Source organism: Sinohyriopsis cumingii, chromosome 3 (genome assembly GCF_028554795.1).
Source record: "Sinohyriopsis cumingii isolate HCF-2022 chromosome 3, ASM2855479v2, whole genome shotgun sequence".
NCBI lineage: Eukaryota > Metazoa > Mollusca > Bivalvia > Unionida > Unionidae > Sinohyriopsis > Sinohyriopsis cumingii.
The window spans coordinates 90,502,791-90,529,528 of NC_142963.1; the positions used below are offsets into that span (position 1 = coordinate 90,502,791).

At 36.1% G+C, this 26,738-nt stretch overlaps 1 protein-coding gene and 1 pseudogene across 8 annotated transcripts in view; one reads left to right on the forward strand and one right to left on the reverse strand.

The window, feature by feature from the left end:
• The window catches only part of LOC149803270 (uncharacterized), a 350,601-nt gene that overhangs the window by 263,613 nt on the left and 60,250 nt on the right, over window positions 1–26,738 (reverse strand). The gene's annotated exons all lie outside the window — the stretch shown is intronic.
• LOC149803271 (zinc finger protein 862-like) lies at window positions 19,754–24,738 on the forward strand (annotated as a pseudogene). The gene is made up of 7 exons (XR_016420170.1): window positions 19,754–20,834; window positions 21,063–21,522; window positions 21,690–21,808; window positions 22,003–22,213; window positions 22,649–22,785; window positions 23,019–23,282; window positions 23,548–24,738. The product of XR_016420170.1 is annotated as a zinc finger protein 862-like (transcript).

Consider the following 26,738-nt stretch of genomic DNA (forward strand, 5'->3'; position numbering starts at 1 on the left):
TTCAGACAAGGTACCTGTGGCTACTACATTCAAAACAGCTAACTGGAGCAAAGACAATCTTCCTGAAGTATTATCAGAAACTTTAAAGTATTATCAGAAACACAGAGTACATGTATCATGTTCTAAGGAATGCCCACTCCATCTGGTAGACATGAACAGAGGGGCAGGGGTGGGGTGGGTGGGTTAGTGCCACTATGAGAAGTCAAGTCCACTCAATCTAATCTGGTGGATATCTGCCCTTTCCCTCCCCAGTCTAGTGAATCCACTCAATTTAGTGGAAGTCTGTCACAGATTTTATTGCCACCATAGTGGGTTTTGTGGCATCCCATGCCAATTCTATTGTATTCTCTCTGCAAGTCAACACATTAAACAAACAGATGTGAGAAAACCCAACAGCATAAACTCTGTGATGGCCAATGTCAATTTCATACCTTTACCTGTATAAACCAACAGTGGTAACATTTCTTGTTATGTTATCAATGGCCTAGCTATGGATACATAAAGATGACCATGTGTAATACAGTTGAAATGACAATTCAAATTTCATTTTGTATCTTCCCACCCTGTCTATATCATAAGCATACCTCACACAAAAATTGCAAAGCTACAATGTACATTTACATACTGTTCTGCATCAAGCAATAACTTCCATGTTCTTTCTCAAAATAAGGAATTTCATAAAAGTGTTTTGTGCACTGGTTATTAATTTGTCATGGTTTCCCTTTTATTTCCATACTTCCAAGACCCACTCTGAAGAAAAATTATTGAAAGCATACATTAAAAAAAAGCTTTAAATAAGATTGCAAACAAATACATACTATTTATATCAGACACATATGATCAAGAATACTGGAACATTGTGTCATGTGTATCAAAATTCTTTCCGTTTTGTTTAAAAGATACAGAATTGTGTACACTGTAGCTGTAGCAGCCTCTCATAGGCCATTCAAGTCATGAAAAATGTGTTCATGATTTTTAAACAAATGAATCTACATGCATAACTAGGCACTGGTTTAACGAGTGACATTCTTACCCTGAAATCAGCTGCTCCACCTGTTATAGCCTCCTGCATCAAGTCAACAACAGTGAGGACATTTCACACATGTACAAGCTACTGTTCAATATCACGATTTGACATATCAAAATGTATATTAACTACTAAAAGAAAATATCACAAAACCACACACCTTAAAACTAAAAAGAAGGTTGTGAAAAACAAATTCTGACCAAGAAACACACAAAATGTAAAGTTCTTATTATCATGTAAAACAGGTTTCTAGCATTACATGAAAAAGCAGATAAAATTATTTTTATTTTCACCAATTAGTGACTCAACATTTAACTTAAATCTAGAGAAAAAAAGGTTTATGATGCACAACTAAACTTTGTTCCTTTTCCTAACAGTCAGAACAAGTTAATTTGTTTCAAACTATATCCCTTCCCTGCCATCTTTGTCTCCCAGCCTGCCCCCCCCCCCTCCAACTTCATAGCGTAATAGAGTAGAAGTCTTGAAATAGTTAAATTAGAGACATTTTCCTATCAGCTACTGGTCAATATCATTGACTGGTAGAATGAAGAAAAAAAAATCACAGTATTTATTGCATTTTTTTTAAATTTTAATAATGGAATGAAACTTGCCAGTACTTAACTACAATTTCTTTTTCCTGCTGTTTCTTTAAAAGCAGGATCTCTATCATTAACAGTACTTTTTATATTTTGTGAAACACCTAAATTTTCTATTGCTTCTTTGCTCAGAAATGTATCTTTCATATCTCGCAACACATGTGAATGTGTTTTAGTGGGCAAGTCATTAAATACTTACATCAACATACATGTATTGTTCTGCAAAAAGTGGAAACTAAATGATTTCATAAAAGTACTTCTTGTAATAGTTATTAATTACCTTGTCATAGCTTCTCTTTAATGTTTCTATTATGTTACTATTTCCAAAGCATCCTTTAATGCAATTATTGAACACAGTATACCAATACAGGAAAGACAATTACTGATTGAATGTGGAAGAATTCACTTCCATCTGCTTGGGTGTTCTAGTCAACCCCTGTCCCTGACTGGTTTTGATGCTATTGTTACTCATGAGAGGGAATAATTTGAGTCGATTGATATGTTCAACTCATCAATTGGTTATGTCAGTGAGAGGTTTATATACAAATACCTTTATCCACAGACTTTTAATACAACTGATTATTTGAGTGTACGATAATTTTTGTAATGTCCCAAATTCAGAAGTATTGAAGTCTGGACTTTTATCAGTATTCATGCAATAAACAAAGTGATTGTTTATTGAAAAGTAGACTTTTTCCCCATCTTTATCATGAATATATCAAGCACCAGCTGAGGAGTGACATTTTCACTCTTTTGTCTACAGCTACACTTGTTAACATAAGGCAGTCTGGAAGATGATGAGCTCCAATGTAATTTTTCCCAACCAATGTTTCAAAAGAAACATTACATTCTGAATGCAAATAGTTTCTGTTGTTGGGGAAAAACAAATTTTGAACTTATAATTTGGACTGGGGAACACAATGTGGTTAACTTGTCATATATTTGTGTATTAGTGTGCTTTTCATATTTTCTTATCATCTAATGTTGAATCTGGTCATAATTAAAATGTATGAACTTAAAGCTTCAGAAATGTAATAGAGTGAAAGTCAAACAAGTGAGCATTATTACAATAATCAAAGTGAATACAGTGACAACATTCATGACAACTTTAGAATTAATATGAACGGTTGAGATTTACAACTCTGAAGCCAAAACCTCATCCACCTCCAGTTTGGAGTTGATAATCAAGTTCTACCAGAGATATCTATTTAATACCATGAGAAAAAAAAGAGAAGCAATATGTTAATAGCAATCAGCACAATTAGAGACAGATTTTATAGAGTAATGATGCAAAATTTGTGTAGAGATAATCTCACAGCATATTCTGTTGTGGGCAGCATGACATGTAACCATTAGGTTTGATCTATGAGCTGGGCTGGCAATAAATCATCGACTGCAAGAGATGGAATCTGTTCTGCTTGAATTTTAATTTGAGTTATTCGATAATGGTCTGACAAAAAATGTCTATGTAAGGTCATGTAGCGGTAAATAACAAGAGCTGAGGCAAACCTGAAAAATTTTAGGAAGTCTTGGGCCTTTGAAATGGGTGTCATCAAATGATATTTCCAAAATAGTTATTAATAAAGGCGTACTACAGAGGATTAATCTGACCTGGATGGGAGTGTTAAAATTTTGGCAGTCAGAGAAAGTAATCCTGATTGACAAAGCAAAATGAGGGGGCTATTTCCCTTACAATATTAGTTAAGAGTTTTCTGCCAAAATGGGACACTGGCTCTGTCATCAGTAAAAAAAAATAATACTGTTCTTGTTAAATAAATCATCCAAGGGAAAACAGGGTCTGGAAATTTGAGAGACCTGAAACCAGACAAGAGACAGGGAATTCTCTTATAAGTGGGCAAAAGAATACAAAGGTACAATCTCAATTACTGACAGTATATGTTCACTGATGTAAGTTTGTAATTATTTCTGAATTTATTCATTTTAAATTTATACATCAGTTCAAGTTAACTGCTTGTATGCATTTTGGCTCAAATGTTATATGAATCATGTATTATATGAACGAGTTTGGCTTTAGAGGATAGAAATCATGAATAGATTTCATGCATTTTTTTAGTTCTGCATTGTGAGAATTAACTTGTCTTAAATGATTTGTATAATATATGCTGAGAATTGATTTTTCTACATCTGAAAATGTATGTAAATGAATTGCTAATTATCAAAGTAACATAGTAAGGACAAGGAGTTAAGTCCATCAATACATTTGTGTAACTGAGTAATTATTTCCAACTGAGGGTGTTAACATTAGGAGCATGTGCCAACAGGCATAGTTCAGCTGGTAATTTATAGCCAAAGTGGTGCAGTAATACTTATCTGAGAGGTCTATTAATTTCATGTTTCTCGGTTAGGAATGTGGAATGCGAAGGACAGCTAGAAAAGACATTATTTATGGTAATAGGGTCGAGAATGTGTATTGGAGGCAAAATGACTGTAACAGCTTAGTTCTGTTGAATTACAACACACACTAAGATATAAAGATTGGGAATAATGATTGATCCCAGATGGAAAAAGTCTGACAAGTATTTAGGCTGGGTGTTATACTTTTATTTTAGAAGCAAAAAATAGCTCCATACCTGTACTGCACAATGGGAAAGGAGTGTGGTCTGCAACCAAGACATTTGATGACCCAAAGAGGCTAGAGGAGAGAGGGAGGGAAGGAAATAAAATAAGGCAATGCCAACCTGTCATCAAAAGTGATCTGGAAAAGACTGGAAGCACCAGGTGATGCTGACATGATGGCAATTTGAGTTCAATCAGTCACTCGATTAAAAATGATGAAATCTGTTCTATCAGTATAACAGAACAGTGACTGAATTTTACATGAACTTTTTCAACTCTATTTCTACCAGAAAGTGAATCATAAAAATGTTATGTTCAATTACATTTTACGAAATTGATTGTTATATTTTACATATGGGGGTTCATGTTGTTCTGTTCTTCATCTCTGCTCAGATCTCTATTATTGTATCCATTAATTTCATATTTTATTTGACCGTATACTTATTGGTGCAAACACACCATGGTAGATCATCTCCTATATAATCTCCAAAGAACCATAAGGAATGGGACAGCTCACATCTCATCCCACCAGTTTCTGACATACAGCACTGGCAAACATATGGTTTGGCCATTTTGGACAATCTACAGGGCATTATCAATAAATATGTGTTTAGTTTATGCCTAATACAGAACAAGTTAAACAACATCGTGTAGGGTTGGTGGTGCAAAGAAGTACATGTATGAAGAAGAAATTCCACTTAAAAGCTCAAGCCAAATTATGTGTGAATTATAGTTATTTACCAACATCACATGACTTTATTCCTCTTTTTTCATACTATTAATTCTGTCACCGAACACGTTCTAAACAACCTGTGGTGTCCCTTAGGATACAAAAGGTTCAATGAAATTGGAAAATTAAACAATATTAAGCAAATTTAATAATAATTTCATTGAACCTGTAGTACCCTTAGGGATCAAACATCCACGCATCCTCCCTGAGTCACATCTTGTATCCTGTGACCTCTCTAAAGACTGACTAGTCACATGGCCTATGTAGTATCATCTCATGTGATCCCTATGGGTACTACAGGTTGAATGAAATTATCACCAGACTAACTTGATAAATATCATTTAAGTTTCCAATTACTGGGTCAGATTTGTTCTAGTGATATATCCCAACAAAATGCATAGACCTAGATCTGCCAGAGCAATATGTGATGGCATAACTTGATCTGTGCCAATTGAAAGATCTGATTTATCCATCTGAGTAAATGTGAATGATGTGCACTGAACTGGCACAATCCACTTCTTTCTAAAGTCTCTAGAAAGTATTCATAGCTGGTGCATCCTAGAACAGATTATCAACAAGTTACTCAGAATAAGCCAAAGCAATGTACAATTTTATTTACACTGGTTTCTTTACCAAACAAAACAGATACTTCAAAAGTAATTATTCCTAGTAAATATTTGACACCAATATCTCAAGCTTAAATATATCATCAAAGTTTTATCATCTCCAGACCTGGACATTCCATTTTCAACATACTAGTGAGTGCTCTCATTTTGTTAAGGGAAGACTGGAAATTGGTGATGGCATAAGAAGGGGTATAATTTGTCAGCATCCAGATTAAGAAATTAATCTGCCCATCTAATCAATAAATCAATTCTTACTACCAGTGATAACAAGGCTAATTTGACTAATCTAGTGACAGCATCATGTGGTAAACACAGTAGAGAGCCTGGATTAATCTGATGCACAACAGGACTGGCTATGAAACTCCCATGCAAACACCACATTTGTCTGTCCAATCTATAATTTGGAGAGCAACAGGGACCTTTGAAGAGTTATAAGCAAGTAAGTTTATCTGTAATACAGTCCAACAGTCTGGGGTAAAAGTCATCCCATTATATCCATGTTTGCAAATTTAGACGAAACATGTTAAATATATCAATGGTGTTTTATTTAACTCTTTCTCAAGTTACTGGATAGAAGAAGAAAAAAGCAAACACAAAAAGATGTAGTTTACATCCACAAACAGCTCATCAAAACTGTTTTCAAAACCTCAGTGTGTGATTTAGATTTTTAACGTAGCTTTAACAATTTTTCAGTCATATTGCTACGACGTCTGCAGTGTGGCAGTTTATAGTGATGTCTAGCACTGGGGCATCATGCCACAGACACAGAGCATGATGTCCCACCCAGTCACATTATCCTGACACCAGGCTGACCAGTCCTAACACTAAGCTCTTAATGCTGAGCGCCAAACGAGGCAGCTATTAGTACAAATTTTGTAAGTCTTTCGTATGACTCAGCCGGGGTTTGAACCCGCAACCTCCAGAATCCAAGGCAGACACTCTAACCACTAGGCCACCGTAGAGGTCCTTCAAAACCTCAACAGACTACTAGGGCACTCTTCATACTAAAAAGCACTTATTTAAATCTCCAATAATAAGCCCTTACATAACTTTTACTGAATTACTAGAAAATTTCATTAATTTTTGTTATAAAGATGAATTTTATTTCCCCTGATAGTGCCTCAGGATCCCACAAAATGGATCCAGTCATTACTTGGTCTTTTTCTAGAGTTTCAAGTTTTCATGATTACAGTATTTTACAATGGAACTTTCATGAAAATTTGCAGTTGACATAGACAAGATCTTCCTCTACTGTTTTCGAGACCTTTTCCAGCCATCACTGTACCTTCCTTAATTGATTTTTGCTTTTGACTGCTCTATCCCTTGCACAGTTTTGCACAATGAGGGCATCTGGACAAAGGAACATTGTCAAGAAGGGTAATGTATTACTGCAATAAACACTGCAAAACTGTGCCAAGCAGCATGCAACTGATATGGCCAAAAATGTCTCCATTACTATTGAAACAAAATGCAAGACTCCCAAGGAAGAACAGAGCAAAATGATAGCCCTGTAGTGGTGTCAAAATCTAGGAGACCCCCACCCCCCAGTCTACGGAAAATTGGCGGTAGGTTGAATATGATCAGGATACAGGAAAATGTGTTCAACCTATTTTCAAGTTCCCTCATTTATCTATCAGGTGAAAACACTATACCATGGTACAACAAATGTAAAGGCTGATTTGACTTCAGTTATATAATTCTCAAGTCCTGTGACATTTTATTCAGATCTGCAAAGAAAGGAAACTGCATAGTTTAAAAACAACAACTTTTTTCATTTATTAACCCTTTCATCACGATGGACTGGTTTTACAGTCATGGGGAAGTCTGTCTGTCAACCCTACGGACCACTTTACTGGTCTGGGGCAGTGTTCATTTTTGGAGTCATAGTACCCAACTACATATACTTCAAAATACCTATAATAACTTCTTTCTTGTAATGTAGATAGAGGTAAAACCCATTAAAAAGTGATTCATTATAATGAGATTCCACTTATAACGCAATGGCAGCATGGCTCCCATTTTTTTAATTTAAGTGACCTCTCTCTAAGATCGTAAATACATGCTCTCGAAGTAGCGATTATTTGTATCCCTAGCAGATTTTTAATTGCAGCACTGCATTTAATGTTGCCTTAACTTCACCGTGCACTGTTTCTGCCATACTGGCAAATCATCATCATCATCAGTCCCCTAGTCTGGAAGACCGCTGGGACACAGCACAAGATGTAACAACCAGCTTCCTCCATTCCTCTTGATTTTCCGTCTTTCTCAGTGAGTCGCTCAGTGTCAAGCGTGTCCACTCTCAAATGTTATATTCCCACCTCTTTCTTTGCCTGCCTCTCTCTCTTCTTCCTTGTACAGTGCCTTGTAAGATTGTCTTGGCAAGTCCTGATGATTGTGAGAGATGCCCATACCACTGCAGTTTCCGTTTTTTCACTACAATCGGGAGGTCATCGTGAGTCCCAATGGCTTGTCTTATCCTTTGCTGTATTTCTTCATTGGTGATATGGTCTTTGTATGTGACGCAGAGTATCTTTCGGAAACATTTCTGTAGCCTGTATTCTTTTCTCCAAATCCGCTGTTATGGTCCATGATTCACAGGCATAGAGAAATACGGAGATCACCACTGAGTGCATCAGTCTGACTTTTGAGCTGACTGAGATGTTCTTGTCCTTCCAGATGGGCTTCAGTTTTGTCAGTGCTGCTGTTGTCTGTGCAATCCTGGAAAGTATTTCAGGCTTCGTTCCTTCATCTGTTACAGTTGCCCCCAAATACTTGGAGCTGTGAACTGTTTCTAGCTTTGTACCTTAGACCCTGATGTCAGTGCTGATGCCCTTCATGTTGTTGGTCATCATTTTGGTCTTCTCTGCACTAATTTACATGCCATAGGCTGCATAGGTTTTGTCAAGGCTCTCTACTAAGCTAGCTAATTCTTGCTAATTTCCTGCTAGTTCATCAACGTCATCAGCAAAACGTAAGTTGGTGATTGTTCTGCCTCCAATGCTGACTGTCCCTGTATGCTTATCAAGCATATCTGCCATGATTCTCTCCAGAAAGATGTTGAATAGTGTGGGAGAGAGCAGACAACCTTGTCTGACTTTGACTGTCTTTCTGAACCAGTCCCCTATGCTGCCATTGAAGTATACTGCACTGGTGGCCTTGTCATAGAGGTGTTCTATTACTGTGATGAGGATGGCAATGATGTTGTAGAGTCTCATGGTCACCCACAAGGCTGCATACCCTTCCCTATCAAATGCCTTCTTGAAATCCACGATGATGTGGTACAGATTTTGCTGGTGTTGGAGGTACTTCTCACACATTATCCTGAGGTTGCTCTGTTGTGCTGCACCCTGCTCTGAACCCCGTCTGCTCCTTGGCAATGATCTTTTCAGCCTGTGGTTTTAGTCTGCTCAGCAGTATCCTTAACATGACTTTGCTTGGATGGCTTATAAAACTGACTGCAAGTTGCCTTTCTTGAGGAGGGTGATGATCAGTGATTGGGTCCATGGTGATGACCATACTCCTGTTTGTCTGATCTTGTTGCAGATGTTTGTGAGGGCGCCAATCATTGCTTCTCCCCAGCCTGGACAGTTCTGCTGGGATGTTGTCCACTCCTGCTGACTTATACTTTTTCAGTGATCTCACTGCGGCTTCTACTTCGTCGTGTATGATAGGGTGGTTGTCACTGTTAGTTGCTGGGGCAGTTTCCGGCTTTGTCCAGTTGGCATGCTTTCCTGCTGTTGTTCATTTTCAAGTTTCCCTCAATGTCTTTGGACATTTCTTCCATCCAGTTCTCTTTTGCTTTTTTCACGCTTTTCTTGACTTCCCGGTTGACTGCCTTATACTGCTCTGCCCCGTTTGTATCATTCTTTTTCTTCTTCAGTTCCCTCCTCTTGTCACACAGGTTCAAAACCTATGCTATGACCCAGGGTTTCTTGACTGGGTGATGTCTACCAAGAATATTGCTGGCTGTTTCAGTCATTGCTGTACTGAAGGTGGTGATCAATCTGTCCATGTTGGTATTGTCAGCATCGAGGATAGTGAGCGGTGCAAATTTCCCACCAATCATTGCCTGGAAGGCTTTTGCTACTTCGAGATACTTCAGTTTCTTTAGATCCAATTTTTATTATTGTGTGGCTCTCTTTCTTGACCTTCTTTAGATGTAGCCTGAAGGTCATCATCACCAGATCATGGTCACTTCCTATGTCCACTCCGGGAAAGCTTCTAGTTTTGGCGAAGTTTATACTTGACTGAAGGTGCCTCTTCACCATGATGTAGTCAATCTGACTGTGATGGTCTCCGCTTGGGCTGTGCCATGTCCATCTTCTTTGCTAGCATAAGGTCGTTGTAACTAGCAAATTACAGGAGCCTCAGTCCTCTCTCATTTGTCTGTGCATTGCAGCAGCGCCCACATGTTCCTTTCCAGTTCATGCAAGTGTCCTCACCTATCTTGGCATTCCAATCACCTTGCACAACCAGAATGTCTTTTTTCACTGTTATATCCACAATTTCTTGTAGCTGGTCAAAGAAGTCTTCCACATCCACGTCATCATAGTCTGATGTTGGGGTGTATGCCTGTATTATAGTATTGTTTCTCCAATGTTCTTCCATCGTATCTCAGGATCTTGGCAAGTATAAAATTCAAAACTGAAGTATATTTGATGTCTGATGCAACCCAGCAAACAAAACTATGATATATGATCAAGAGGTTAGTTAAAACTGATGACACTGAAATTTCAATGCACATTTTCTATGGGGAAGTTTTTTGAAAAATTTGTTAACACAATCCCGCTTATATCACGATGCTATTCTTTAGACCCTGAGCGTCACGTTATAACATATTTTGCCTGTATTATATTTGGATTATTTTGGGCGTTAAGCTTGAATACAACCTGAAATCTCAAGGAAAGAAGGCACTTTCCAACTTATGAATTTCTATTCAAAATGGCAGAGTTTGAAGCAAGATGAGAATGAATTTTCAGATTAATCATTATGAATTCTCAGAGTATTTAGCAGCTGTGACCTAATACAGTTTATCAAAAGTGATAGAAAACATCTGGAGAGGCAGTGGAATGTGCTTGTGGGTGATAGTGATGATGATAAAGAGGACTTGGAAGGTTCTGAACTAGATGAAACTCAAAGGGATTTATTTCAGTTTTCTGGGAGAGATGTACCCACCCAAGTATTAGATGGCTCCCAAAAAGCTCTGGCATACTTTCAAATCTTTTATTTCAATGAAGTTTTTGAAATAAATGTCCATGTAACGAGGTAAATAAACAACTGCTTGTGAATTTTACCTACTGTTACCTGCTTGCACCTGTATTTTAATAGGTATAATAGATTTGCAAATTTTAGTTAATTAGTGATACAATTTGACTTTCACCTTGATTTTGATACCTAATCCAGCCCAATTTCTTTAAAATTGACAAAGTTATGTTATTTCAAAATCTATATCATTTTGCTTCACAATTCCAAAGTTACTTAGTGTTTAGGGTTCTATGCCTGCAAAATTACTTAGTGATGAAAGGGTTAAAGCTCATACATGTAACTATGTTTTTGTGTAGAATTTAATGGTCCTCAGAACAGCTCAGCAACTCAAGACCTGTTTATATGCATGTCAGACCTGGCTCCCTCAGAAGGTGACTGGTCCTGGACCTTCCACTATTTTCAAGCCCTGGTTGTTAACTACATTAACAAAATGGGAAGTAGAAAGAGAGTACTAAATCATATTGCATATGGTATTTGGTTTTGATGTATGGAAAGACATTTAGTTTAATTCTTGTTATCTTCCTGAGAAAGAAGCAGATTACCTATCTAGGAATTTCAATGATACAAAGTTTATGTTAAACACAGCTATCTTTAACAAAATTCATTCAGTATTTGAACATTTTGATATCAACATGTTTACCTTTACACTGAATTATCATATTCACAATTACCTGTCGTATTGACCAGATTCAAATGCTTTTTGCAACTGATGCTTTCTCCATGACTTGGTCTGGCCTAATTTTAGGTTACCTGCCATTCAGTCTGGTGGGACATGTTCTTCAAAAGATCATGGACAACAATGCAGAGGTGATTCTTATGGACAATGCAGCCCTGGCCTGTTGCAACAAATTGCTAAGCAATCATACATTCTTCCCCAGATTAGCAGTCTGTTGTCTTTAAACATATCTCAAGATCCACACAAGGAACATCCAATGTTGAAAACCTAGCTAGCTGTATTTCATTCATCTAGGAAGTGTTGTTGCATAAAGGCATATCAAGACAAGCTGCCAGTGTCATACTCGACTCATGGAGGAACAATATTTGACACATCTCCAGAAATTGTTGCACTTTTCAACTGGTGAACAAATTAATTTCCTTGATCCACCAGTAAATACTTCTAGATCTACTTTATCATCTGTTGTAAAACTGAGTATCAATTAGGGGTGAAATGATTCATTGGTATATCAATGCATTGATACTTTTATCAATTTCATCCTTATTATTCAGTTTATCTTACCTCTGATATGGATACACCTCTCCCTCGATAACTCATGCACAGCAGGGTCCACAAATGGTGACCGCACTATGTGCGAGGGCACGAATTACCGAGGAAACTAAAAACTTTTTTTTTAAATCCGCTTAAACATCGAGAAAACTGCGAGGGAGGGAGTTAGGGGACTGGGCTGTTTAATGACTGAATCTTCGTTTTACAGTCATGTTGATATTGTTAATAATGTGCTTTTTCTAATGAAGCTGTTCGCTATTCTGTATACATGTTTATTTTCAAAATGTTCAACATGTGAAAGATCATTCCAACAAGCATCAACAACCATTGCGTGTATACGAAAACATTTGTGTATTATGTCACAGCTTTTGTTTTGTTGATTAGTCTAGTTCTCGGAGTGGTATTTAATAGTAACCTGCCACACTGGAAATCTGTTAGCAAGGAACTAGACTAACTGTTGATACATCACCAAACATGATTCCTTTTTTTTCTCAAAACCAAGTGACATTTCATGAGACAACTGTATACGTCAAAAACTCAATTTTTTATTTCTTCAATTAGTACATTATTGATGTCTTGATTTCATTGGAAGTAATAGTGAAACAATGGTCTGTATCTGTGAAACCAAGCACTTTATTTTACGAAGTATTCTTTTCGCTTGGTTGCCTTTCTATCTTTGATCACATTTATGAAGGAGTCGGTTAATTTCAGGTAGTTTATATTACATACACAATAATATTTTTAACAGTGTTCGATTGATCCATTAAGTGAGTTCACCTGTCATACCACCGTGGCCGCTAGATTTTAAGTTTGTAGGATTTGCGTGCCTTTTAATCCACCTCCTTTATTTGATTCAAAAGACATAATTAACGTGATAATATAAAGGCAGCCAGCTTTTAATTCAGTGCAACACTACAACAAATACTTCTGCAAGTCAGTTTACAAAAACACGGTCAGCACTTAATTAGGTTCTCAGAGAAATGCTTGCAGACATAGCTGTTACAGTAGATTGACACATTTTACGTCTAAATACACATTGCATTTATGATGATTACACTTAAAAGGAATTAAAAGATAGAATTAAAACAAATTTCACGTAACAAAAATGATTTGTATTTAGGTACTGCCTACACTAGGCGTATGTGACATTCTTATTGATCAAAATTTCCTTGAATATCTTTAGATTACAGTGTACTAAGAATGTCGTTTGGAATGAAAATGTAACCACTTATATGACTGCTTATTAAAAGTTGATAATTTCAAAATGTTTCAGTTACCAATTTTGATTGCGATTTTATTCAAGTTTTAAGAAATAGGGATCATTTTTTTGTTGCATTTTCTGGTTTTAAAAAAGGGATCCATCCCTCACACCCCACCCCAACCCCATTATAAGTGGGTTCGTGAGCTATCAGGGTGCGAGTTATTGAGGGAGTGGTGTATATGGTTTTGTAGCATATGATGTGCAGGGCTAAACTGACTGATACAAAAAATGAAAATTGCATTCTACTTTTAAAATGTCTGTATTTTATTTAGACTCAGTATTCTGCATTTTCTACATTTAGTTTCAAAAAACCTCTGAAAGGTCGATTGACCGTCACTGTGTCAAATTTTGTCCATCCAATATGTACATCGGACTCGTATTTTTCGGGCTCAAAATCATCCACTGTTATCTCCATTAACACTTTCCAAGCTCCAATAATCTGATATACTCTATAACTTAATTTTTATCATTACTACCACTATCATCAGCCAGTATTTGCCGAACTAAATTGTAATCTGAAGATGAACCATGCCAGGAATAAGACATTTTGGGTTCTCTAAGTAGCCCATATTTTAAAAACACAATTGTTAAACTTTCGTGATGAAAGGATCAAACTATGCCATAATGCTTCCAGGGCACAATGTGCCCATCAATATTTAGTTTAACACGTTAACCCCTGGAGCTTTTTGCCATTTTCGCCTGAAAATCGAGTACAAAACACATTTTGAAAGCTATTTCTGAATAGACTCGAAAACACCAAAATCCCCGGTCATCTTTCAATAACATACTGCCTAGTTGTGTTAGAAACATCGTTTTTCGTTGGCTATTTGACTCGCGCATATGCAGAAGGGTAAAAGTTGGAGTTCTTTTTTTCATTTTTATTTTTTGTTTTTGCTAAACGGAGCCATTATTTTTGTATGGAGACCACTCTTTATTCTAAATGCCCATCTTATCCTACTTTTTGCAAAGGCTCATCTGTCTCTCTGCAGTTCATACCGGTTTGCCTTAGATCTAGGTCCAAAAAGTCTAAAATTCAATCTCAGGCAAATTTTGGGTAAAAAAAAGTCTGGTCCAAAAAATGAGGTTTTTCTATCTGTATTTTGTAGTGCAACTAGATATTCCAGATTATTTGGTATCATTGTAGAGCTACATCTGTCTACCTTTCTATAATACCACCCACTTTAGTTTATCATGCATGACCATGATGCTACAGAGCTCGGCAGTAGGCTACCACCTCCTGCCCCATAAAGTCGTCGCTAGGGGTTAATGTGTTAACAATAATTCATGTCATGCTTGAAGAATCCATATATGTAAACAGTTACCCACCCAAAAACCAGATGATGTGACAAGAAGGGTTAAATAAAAGTGGTGTACTTTGCTGAGCATATTTTCACGCGCGGGACTAATTTGTTCGAGTTCTCATGTATCACTCTTCACCAAGTGCATGCTATCACGCACCCTGTTTCTTGTTGTTTTGCCATTACTTCCTGTCATGCAGAAAATAAGCTACATTAATTTCTGATTGGTGGTTATTGTTTAACCTGGACTGGAACAAGCAATAACCACCAATCTGAGTTGAATGTAACATATTTCACAGTGTGACATACCGGTAGCTTTCAAATCGACCTAAGTAGACAAGATAAAATTCAATGTAGAAACTTTGTGTAAAAGTGGTTTTTAAATGGTGAGTAAAATACTTCATTATATATGTGGAACACATCTGGAATGTATCATTTATGCTGAACATGCTACTGGGTTAAGGTAATTAGCATGGAATGGGGGGACATTCATTACAAACCATTTCACTTCTGTTAATTTGTATAGGGCAAGTGAATATTCTCAATATTCTTTTTTGTTTTTACAAAAAAAATTTGTGCCTGTGATTGCAAATGCTGTTTCAGATGAATTCTGAATCGAAAAAAATAACAAGGCAAACTAATAATAATTACTCAATGACTGCTGCAGTGTTTTATCTACAAAATGCTTCATGTAAGTTGTTTGACTCATCAGGGCAAAAAACAGGGAGTAAAAATCTAAACCTATGAGTCTTATTCAAGCCGATGATCAGTTTTCAGTAATTTTTAAAATATAATTACAGCTCTCCCTCAATAACTCGTGCACAATGGGTCCACAAACATAGACTACACTATAAGCAAGGCACAAGTTACTGAGGAACCTCCAAAAATTGGAAAAAATCACTTTGACATTGAAAAAACTGTGGGGGGTAGGGAAATGGGCTGTTTAATGAGTGAATCCTCATTTTACAATCATGTCGATAATAATTTTTAATAACGTGCTTTTTCTAATGAAGTTGTTCATTATTCTGTTTAAATAACATTTATTTTCAAAATGTCCAACATATGAAAGATCGTTAAAACTGGTTTCAACAACCATCACGTGTACGTGAAAAATCTGTATTACGTCGTTGATTTTTGTGTTCTTGATGAATCTCAGTAGTGGTGTTTAATAATATTCTGCCAAATCGGAAGTCCACAAGCAGGGAACTAGACTAACTGTTGATACACTGTTGATACACCACCAAACAAGATTCCCTTTTTTTCAAAAACATACAACATTTATTTCATGAGACAATCGTCTACATCGAAACTCAATTTTTGTATTGTTCAATTAGTACAATATTGATGTCGCAATTTCATTAGAAGTAATAATAAAATTTCTTATCCTTGAGGATATCTCTAAGTGCCAGTTCAAGAATTCTCTGAAACTTGCCTACAGTGGTCTGTATCTGTGAAATCAAGCTCTTTATTTTACCAAATATTCATTTTGCTTGGCTGCCTTGTTATCTTTGATCACAGTTATGAAAGAGTCGGTTAATTTAAGGTAGTTTATGTTACAAACACAATAACATTTATAACAGTGTTCTAATGATCAAATAAAGTGAGTTCACTCTTCATACGACCGGGGCCGCTCGATTTTAAGTTTGTACGATTTTCATGTCTTTTAACTTTTCCTTTATTCCACCTCCTTTTTTTGATTCAAAAGACATAATTAATATGATAATACAAGAGGCCAGCTTTTATTTCAGTGCAACAATACAACAAATACTTCCGCAAGTCAGTTATCGAAACACAGTCAGCACTTCATTAGGTTCTCAGAGAAACGCTCGCGGACATAGCTGTTACATTAGATTTGTACGCATTTTATGTTTAATTACAAGAGGACACATTGCATTTATAATGATTACACTTAAAAGGAACTTAAAGATAAAACTAGAACATAAATTTCAATTGATAAAAAAATTATTTAATTTGTATTTATTAAAGTACTGCCTCAACTCGGTGTTAAGTGACATTTTCATTGATTGAAATTTCCTTACATACTGTTAAATGCGGTGTACTAAGAATGTTGTTTGGAAAGAAAATCTAAAAAACTGTATGACCTATTATTAAATTTGATATTTCATAGTGTTGATTAAAATTTCCAGGTCCTATGTACAGTTTTCGATGATAAAACAAGCAATATATCAATGCTTCCGTTACCAATTTTGATCGTGATTTTCTTCAAGTTCAACAAATATGGATCAATTTTTGGGGTATTTTTGGGTTTAAAAAAAGGGATCCACGCCTGACCCTGCATTATAAGCGGGTTTGTCAGTTATCGAGGAAGCGGTGTATACTGTTTAAATGCACAACAAAAAATATTAGTTATCCCTTTACCTCATGCAATCGTCTTTTGACACCTCTACTCCATTTGCATGGAAGCGCCTTTTGATGCCTCTACTCCATTCGCATGGAAGCATCTTTTGACGCCTGCTGTAAGCATCAACCATTTTGAGCCTGTTTTCGTAGCGAACACATTCGAGGAAAAAACCCTATTAGATACTACATTCATTTCATCAAATGACAATTACGTCAGTTCATGTGGTCACTGTTTATGCACTGGTCGATATCTGCTATTTAAAGTAACTGGGTCATAATCTCCACTCTCCAAAATGGCAGTCATGGATTTCATTCAGTACTTACGAAGTTTTCACGATTAGAATCACAACCATGAAAGATTCAATAACTTAGGTAAAGGCTCTGATATTGATGTAGGCAGCAATTAGTTTTTATAAATTATCAAATTCAGATGACTTAGTGATGTAGATGCAGTACGAGAACTGGCAGCTACGGTTGGTCACACGGCCTCACTGACATGACGGTGAACGAGTTCTCTCAAGATTTTAAACCACATAAAAAATTCTTCTATGAAAAATAATTACACAGCTATAACAATCGGACTTTACTCTTAAATTTTTCCACACATAATAGATGTGTACCAAAAATGTAAAACAGTTAAAATTGCTGTTAAACGTAACATACAATACATTGCTTAACCCTTTAGCTACTATAGCTGTTGTGCAGTCTCACTACTGCTGAGTGCTATCATATCAGTGACTACTGAGGCTGGTTGTTGGGCTGAATCCTAAAGCATCATCATGGCAGACTATAGAAACTGACAATAAAAACATGGTTACATTTATATTCATTATTTCATTAGCTTTTGGAGGATTTCAGTGAAATAAAAAACAGCTTACCTTGTATAGTGTCTGTTATTCATATATTTTCACTACATATACTCCTACATCCCATCATACAAGAAATCCCAGTCATATAAACTGTATTGAATCTCACAAAATAAATCCAATATTTACATATGTACATATAAAAACATGAATGAAATCCACACTCTAATTAAAACGATGAGAGTGGTTCCTCTCAAAACAGTCATTATCCACACATAAATGTACCTGGCATTGTTTGCATCCTATGAAAACTTCATGTCTCCTCCCTTCCCTAACACACATCTTGCATCTCCCACGTTCTGGGAACCATCCTGGCCAGTGCCTTAAACCTTCAGTATCAACACTGAACAGAGCTTTTCTTTTCCTACTTCCCTGAAAGCCAGCAACCATACATTTGGCCAAGTTCATTCTGAATTCAAGCTGTGTTCTTTTCTTTTCTTTTCCGGACTTAGTTTTGATCTGGTGGTTTGGTGACTCTTTCATACATATCAGGGCATTACATATTGCTGTATCAATGAGAAACCAAAAAAGATATTTCCACCATTTCTTTGCTTTACGACAAGAACTGTATTGCATTCTGTTTTGGTCTGCAATATCCACTCCCCCTTTGTTTTTGGAATACTCATCTGCAACTTTTGGGCAAGTTACTTCTATTCATCAGCCGTTTTTTTCTCTTTGAGTTACACTTGACAGCTGTGTGGGATCCATGTTGTTATATAAAATATGGACACTTTTCTTGTCTTTCTAGGCAACACAGACCAGAGTCTCTTCTTGCATAATTTTCATATCCCCCTGGCTTTTTGAACCACTGGTTTTTTTTAAAAGGTTCTGGCATTCCTTTCCTATTTCCTCGGACAGTACCACAACAGAAGAGTCCATCTTGACGTAAATCTTCAAATTATTGGGGATTTGAAAAGAAATTGTCCATATAGATGTGGTGGTTTTTGTTTATTATTTTTCTGGTAAGGTCTTTCACCACTCTAGATCCTAACCCTTCTTCTGTCACTCTCCCTCTCTGTCCATCGGGCTTTCCAACATATACTTGAAATTCATGGACATTTTCTTGGCATAATCATTTGTTTCTTTCACAAGTTTTTCCACCAGACATTCAGGGAAAAACCTGAGGAAAAAATCTTTCTCATTGCTTTGTGGTCCAAGCTTGATTGTTGGACCAACATGAGAATCGAAATCATTGATCTCGAACACAGCGAGGTCATCACTCCATTGTGCAAATGGGACTATGTCTTCCTCATCATCTGATTCAAAATCACTTACATCGGGTGTTGAAACTGGACTAATATCAATATCAGGTCCATTTTCTACAAATGCTCCATTAAATTCTTCAATATCGCTCGCACTGAACCCTTCAAAGTCGCTCATATCTGAATCGGAATCCATTTTTGTTTACATCAGCTACATGAACTGAATCGGAATCCATTTTTGTTTACATCAACTACATGTGTTTCGTAAAGTGCAGAAAACTGCTTACAGTGTGTCTGAATTTAACCTCTCAGCTTTCAAACTTGTATCAAAATGTTGAGTAACCAGTCCTCTCATTGGTTATGATAATCAAAAATATGTAAACTTCTGTACTTTCAACCAATCAACGTCTAGTTAACATAGCGGTCATGTCCACATAGATGCGATACTGGGGTTTCGAATACTGCTGAATTTTACGCACATAAGTGACACTGGGGTAGTAAACTAGGCTTATCGGCACTGCATATATGCATCAGTGGGGTTCAGGAGCTATTTACAGTAGACACTTTGATGCGACAGTTGTAGCTAAAGGGTTAACAGTTAACAGGCAGGCCTATGCGTATGGTAATAGGTAACAGGTGTTCTATTTATAGCACGCTGCACTTTGTAACTATGCTCTATGAGGTAAAGGGTTAAATAATGTGAATAAAGCCAATAAGGCTATTCCCTTGCCAGAAGCATGTGAACATTCTATATCAGCCTTCCCGAAAGCCGTTGGTCCATCGGACATGACCGACAAATTTTTACCTGGACCGACAGTTTGTTAGTCGGCATCGGACCGACTGTCCGGCAGTTTTCTCACTCTGCACCGCTCGAGTAGTCGTTCTTGAATCTAGTTTGTTAAACAGATTTTCATTGGTTACAAGCTTTTGAGCGATCCAATCGATACGCCTGTTATAAACAGTTATGCGGCTCACCTGTCATCATGGCATCGTTGAAATATTACGACGGAGCGAAACCAAGGAAAAAAAGAAAACTATCTTATGAAGAATTGAAAGAAAAGAAAAAGGATTATGAAAAACATAGGGTTGAAAGAACCTTTAATGATAAATGGAAAGAAAACAGAGACTGGTTAATATTTGATGAAATAAAGCAAGTTATGCAGTGTGCCATGTGTCTCAGTTTCTACGGCGAGAAAGCGAGGTCTGATGAAAATTTGCGAAACACAAACGCGTTTATCGTCGGATGTACAAATTTTAGAATGTCAACAATAAATGATCATGAACTTTCCAAGTCCCACAAAAAAGCATCAGAGTTTGTTTCAGGCAGACAGAAAACTGCTCAGGAAAAACTAGGGTCAGAAGCCGGCAAAGCACTTAGGCAATTAAAGGCAACTGAAAAAAGTAGATTAGTGCATTTGTTCAGAAATGCACATGCAGTAGCCAAAAATAATCGTCCACTATCAGATTATACATGGCTGTGTGAAATTGACAAAGCTAAACAATTAGACATAGGCAGTACATATATTAATGACAAAGCAGCTGCAGATTTCATACACAGTATAGCACAGACAGAGAAGCAAAAAACTGTCAATCTTATAGAGTATAATCCATTTTTTGCCTTTATGATGGATGGAAGTACAGATATCTCAGGAGATGAACAGGAGACCATATACATAAGAACTGCAATGAAAGGTGTTGTTAAAGAAAGGTTCCTGAACATCAGCACTCCAAACTCAACAAAGTCTCTGGATCTCTTTGAGAATGTTATGCAGGTCTTCAAGGAGAACAACATCAATGAAAGTATGATTCATTATAAAAGTTTAACAAATTCTGTAAATTTGATTAAATAAGATCAGATTTTTTTTAATTCTACAAAGCAATGATTAAATTTGGTAAAGTGATAATTATTAATAGGAACATTAAAAAACTATTCCAAGAATAAATTAAATTCCTTTATTTGATTAAAGTTAAGATAAATGTTTTATTGTACAGATTATTATAATAAAAGTTAGTTTTTTGTGTTTATAGAAAAACTAATCGCTATGGGTAGTGATGGAGCCTCCAATATGACAGGAAAACAGTCAGGCTTATCAACGTTGTTGAGGGAACGAGTAAACCCAGAAAAGGTCAATGTGCACTATCTTTGTCATCGCCTTGAACTTGCCTTCAGAGATGTTGTTAAGAAAGTAAAACTATATGAAAAACTTATGACACTCCTTATTGGACTCTATTATTTCTACAAGAAAAGTTACAAAAACAAATAGGGCTAAAAACATCCACTGAAGCTATGGGAAAAGGTGTATATCCAAAGAAAGTCACTGGTACAAGATGGCTGCCTCATTTATTCAGAGCTATTTTTGCATTCTTGAAGACCTACAGAGTACTGGAAGCTCACTTGTCAACAGCAAGCAATGGCAATGCCAAAGCCGAAGGTCTTCTGAAGCTGATGATCGACAAACAGTTGATGATTTTTGTATTGTTTCTACAAGTAAGTATCATTCTTAGCATATTAAGAAAAATCATTCAATTAAAATATGTTTAGATTCTGGACTGATAATAAAATTATCCTCTGCTTTATTGCAGTACACTGTTCCTTTATGATAATTATAGCCAAAAAATTGTAAATTGTTGTAAAACTGTGTCTGTTCTTTTTAGGATGCCTTGGGGCCATCAATGAGACTTTCACTGAAGTTGCAGAAACCAGAAATGACATTATCAGACAGTTTATGTTGGGTGGAGTCTACTATTGAGCTACTGTCAGAAAAAAAAGAGAAGTATGTATAGCATATTTGGTGAAAGTGCTTCTGTAGAATGTGAATGTAGTGTTCTGTTTATAAACTGTCAGATATTTGATCACCTTTACACATATAAAAATTTTAATTGCTGAAAATTGTTAGAAATTTAAGAATATTCCTTAACCTGAAGTTTGCAGTCTGTCAAGAGTACCATTTGCATGAATATTTTTTAGGACCTGTGAGGCTGTGAATCAGCTTGTTGTTTCTGGAAAATTTGAAGGAATTGCTTTGAAAGGGGCTACTCCAGCAATGAAATATGCAGCTGAAATTTTGCAAGGTGTCTGTGATGCCATCAAGGAGAGATTCCAGACTGAAGCCAAAAATGTTGTAAATGCTACAAAAATTCTCAGTTTCGGAAGTTGGCCTCTGGCGGGAAGCTCAGAATTTAAAGATCTATTTTTGCTGCAGTTGAAAATTTCTACAGTTGACAATGTCTTGCACAGTTTGTATAGCTGTTCAGTTTTGTTGTTACTTGCATGTGTTTGCCTTTCTACAGTTGGCAGTGTCTTGCACAGATGGTTTATAGCTGTTCAGTTTTGTTGTTTTTTGCATGTGTTTGCCTTTGATGCTGCTTTATTGGTTGTCACCGCTGTGACAAAATTCAGTTTGTGTTTGCATTTTTGCTTGTTTTATTTTTGTTTCTGTTTCATTTTGTCACACAATTGACAGATTTATGAACATGATCATGTTATGAAGAACTGCTCTACACTATCGCAACAACATGGTTCTTTTGTGTTAACCACTTATTGAAATGGAGTGAAGGAATGTACAGGTATAAAATGAATGGGTTCACATATGTAAGAACTGTTTTTTTTTTCTTTTAAAGATTATGGAAATGAAGATGTGAAACTGGTTTACCACCATTTCCAAAAGAGCCTGTCACAAGTGGTTCCTGGCATTTCTGCAGACAGTTTGGTCAATGAATGGAACCTTCTAAAGAAACTGGTTAAAAGAAAGTAAGTAATGCTGTTCTAAGTATAATTAAGGTTTGTAATAGCAATAATTCATCCTTATCATTTTGAATCAAGGAAGCTGAGTCAAAAGAATAAGATGGTTTTTCTCATTTATTAGTTTATCAGGCTTACATAATATTTAGATCCTGAATTTTCCACTTTATCAATCAGTGTTTATTTATCTTTTAATTACTCTTTGTATTACAGTGATAAAAGGTTTGTTTCAACTATTCCAGGTTTGGTGATATTACATCTCTTTCATGGAGTACTGTGTTCAGGCAGACTACAGATCTCAGCGAGATAATGCTGCTAATTGACCTGATGCTGACTGTACCATCAACCAGTTTAACCTGCGAGACAGCATTTTCTCAGCTGAAGCTGTTAAAAACTTGTAGACAATCTCGTTTGGGAACTTCCCTATTGAGTGACCTGATGATGGTGAAGCTTGAATCCCCAGAAATTGCTAATTCAACCCTGAAAGTGCTATTGACATTTGGCTGGTAAGCATTATATGTTCAACTATAAATTGCAAAGTACTAAAAGCAAATAAAAGTATGTAAAAATGTGCAGAATAATTGACATTATACAAACTGATGCAGTTTTCTTTTTAAAGGGCAGGAAACCATCAAAGAAACACACATGTTGAATATTTTGTAAATTTCTGTGTTTGAACATTTAGTTTTTGGATTTGGATTAAATTTTGTGGCAGGTGCATTTGAAAAATGCTCATGTTCCTAATGGTTCTGTAAATTTCAACAATTTCAGGCAGAGTCTGTGATGGAAAGAAAACTTACATACAAGAGAAAGAACAAGAAGGAAACAGTCTCAGAACCTCAAACATCACAGGAAGTTATCACACTGTCTGACACTGAACAAGTCTCTGAGGCTACTGATGATTCCATCAGGGAACCAGTTGATACACAACCATTGACATCACATGTAACAGTTGTTGTTGAAACATCAGTTCCCTCTGGGTCTGTCATGGAAGACCAAGACTTAACCCAGCCTCAAATTGCCGAAGTGGCTGAAACGTTTTCAGCTATTGATAGTGTATATATGTCACTCGAGATGGAAATAAATAAGCTATGCGATGATGATGATATTAACTTGGACATTGAGGAAGAATGTTTAGACTATCCAGATGAACTTGACAATTTTGATAAACTGAGCATGTTAACAACAGACTATCAGTGAATTTGACTTAACTTTACTTGATTAACATGTGTTATTTACACTTAGAAAATAGAAAACAAAACACGTTACAAAATACCTCAATTTTGTTATATTTTGTCGGTCTGACAGATTTTTTTTCGGTCTGACAGATTTTCAGGTTTTGTCAGACCGAATGTCTGACACTTTTTTTTTAGCTTTCAGGAAGTCTGCTATATATTTGTTCAAAATCTTGGTGGTTTCATGTCATCAGAAATAATCTGAGCATATATGACAAGACGTTTATTCTTGGCTATGTGAGTGCTTTCATCTGCCATTGCTGTCACAAATGACGAATTTTGCAGGTCACATATAAGACAATCCTCAACAATGTTAGACTGACTCTCCACTAACTCTGAACATGCAGTAACAAAGTCATACTGATTGCAGAATTTTTCTTAATGCAAATGGCATCAATTTCTTCAGCTGTTAAGTCTTGTATTAAATAAAGAAGAGATGTGCATTAAAATATGCCTGGTGCTGTGGACCTTCAATCAGCAGTTTGTGTTCAGGCAACCCAACATGCCTTGCCAGTGTACTGTTCTGAAAGATTTTTTGCACATTTGTCATGGAGTTTTTTTTAACCTCTGTACATACACATCTCCCTCGATAACTCGTGCACATCAGGGTCCAAAAACATCGATCACACTATGAGGCACAAGTTATCGAGAGACCTTTTAAAAAAAAAGCCAAAACCATTAAAGGGATCAACATAAAAGCAAAAGGGGGGGGGGGTTATTGTGTTGAATATTCAATTTATAATCGTGCTGAGATTGACTGTGAATAAATATCTCTTCATTACGGTGTACTTCATTCATTTTTTCCTCATAGAGCAATATTGTCAATCAATCTCCATCATCACATTTACAAATGATTAAGACACATTACTCATTGGTACTAGATACTTTAATGATGTTAAGTGCATAAAAATGTGAAACCATTTTCAACTGGTCAAATAAAATGAATTTTGATAACGGTAGTGACCACAAGAACTTATACTCAGATTTGCATGCCTCTGAATTTTTCTTTGTATCTCCCTTGCTTGATTTGATACAGAAGACATATTCAAAGTGATAAAACAACACAGGTCTCTTTTAATTGATTTTTTAATGCAACAAACACTTTGCAAAATTGTTGATCAAAACAAAGCCGTCATGTAATTAGGTTCTCACAGAAGTACTCACGGGTTTTGATGTGACGGTCGATTGACTCTTTTCATGTTTTCATAGAACAGAATATGTTGCAATTACAATGTTTACACTGAAACGCAATTAAAGGATTAGAACATGACTTTCACACAGCAAGACATTTAATTGGTGTTTATTTCATTCTCTGTTGCATTTAACAGAAGTTTTCATCGATCGCTATTTCACCAGACAGTTTATTTACAGTGTATTGACAACTATTTATCATAAAAAAACTTACATAAAATTTATATATGATATCTTATTAGAACTTGCAAATTTCACAGTATGGATTCTATCTTTACAGGCATTAATCACCATTTCTGATGATAAAACAAGCGATGTATCAAGGTTTAAAGATATTTAAAATATATTTTCTTTGGAAAAATTCGGGAGCCACGCCGTATATGGCAAAACAAAGACATCTTCACTGTCACATTCTTCACTTGACTTAACTTCTTTGTGAAAATGTAGCCACTGTGTTTTCAACCACTGTTGCACAAATTACGTTTTATCTTCTGAGTAACCATTACTGCATTTTTGGATGATGAAGACATCACTGGTTCAATAATAATACTATTATCATCATCAGTCATAAACACAATCTAAATGATAAATTTTGTTTGTTTTGGATCTACATGTAATTTTAATATTTTTGCCCTGGATGCCATTTCCAGTTGAATGCTGACAGATCTTGGAACAACTTTAGGCGTACAACTGAGTGAATGGAAATTGTTGCTTCATTGCATGAGAAAGGTGTGCATAAAATAATAATTTCTTGTGAGAATCACTTTAAAAACACGTGTTTATTTTCTGCCTCTTTCTTGGGTGGGGTTATTATACGGTTCTAACATCCTGTTGCTACAAATGACAGTTACAGGTCACATAAGGTTAGCTCCAATCTCCACTCTCAGTTGTAACCCTATGTATTATGATAACATTAGCATGAGAAACTGATGTGCGCATGTTTTCCCTGTTTGGGAGAATTGTTATCTAGCCATTAAAGTAGTTAGACCTAACCTTAATTTTGTGTTAATCAGCAAAACATAATACTGAAGTGTGTCAATTTACGTACTGGCAACAACTTTTAGACCAAACCTTTGTTTGTTGTTAACAGGCAAAATATAACATTGGTGTGCGGTGATGAATTTTTTTGCATCAAATTGGAAAAGTCTGCGTATCTGACACATCACACATGGGTAGATAAAACACTGCTGCTGAAAACTAAAAGAACTTGCACGTGGTAAGTATATTTTGTATCAATTCTCATCTCTTGTATCGATATGTACATCATTACAGCAATGTACTGATGCATCGACATAATGATGAATCGTTTCACCCCTAGTGATAACAGACTTTGAAACTTTAAATGTGTAAATCAGTAGAACTTCTCTCTTGGAAATGGAGAAAAAATGGTTGATCGATACAATCTCCATTTTGAGTTGATGCTAAAAGTACCCTAACTTGATGGATTCAGACTTGTATGAATGAGACAGGAATTGGGGCTCACAGCATTAGAGCTGACCGCTTCGGTGGCCTAGTGGTTAGAGCGTCCACCTCGGA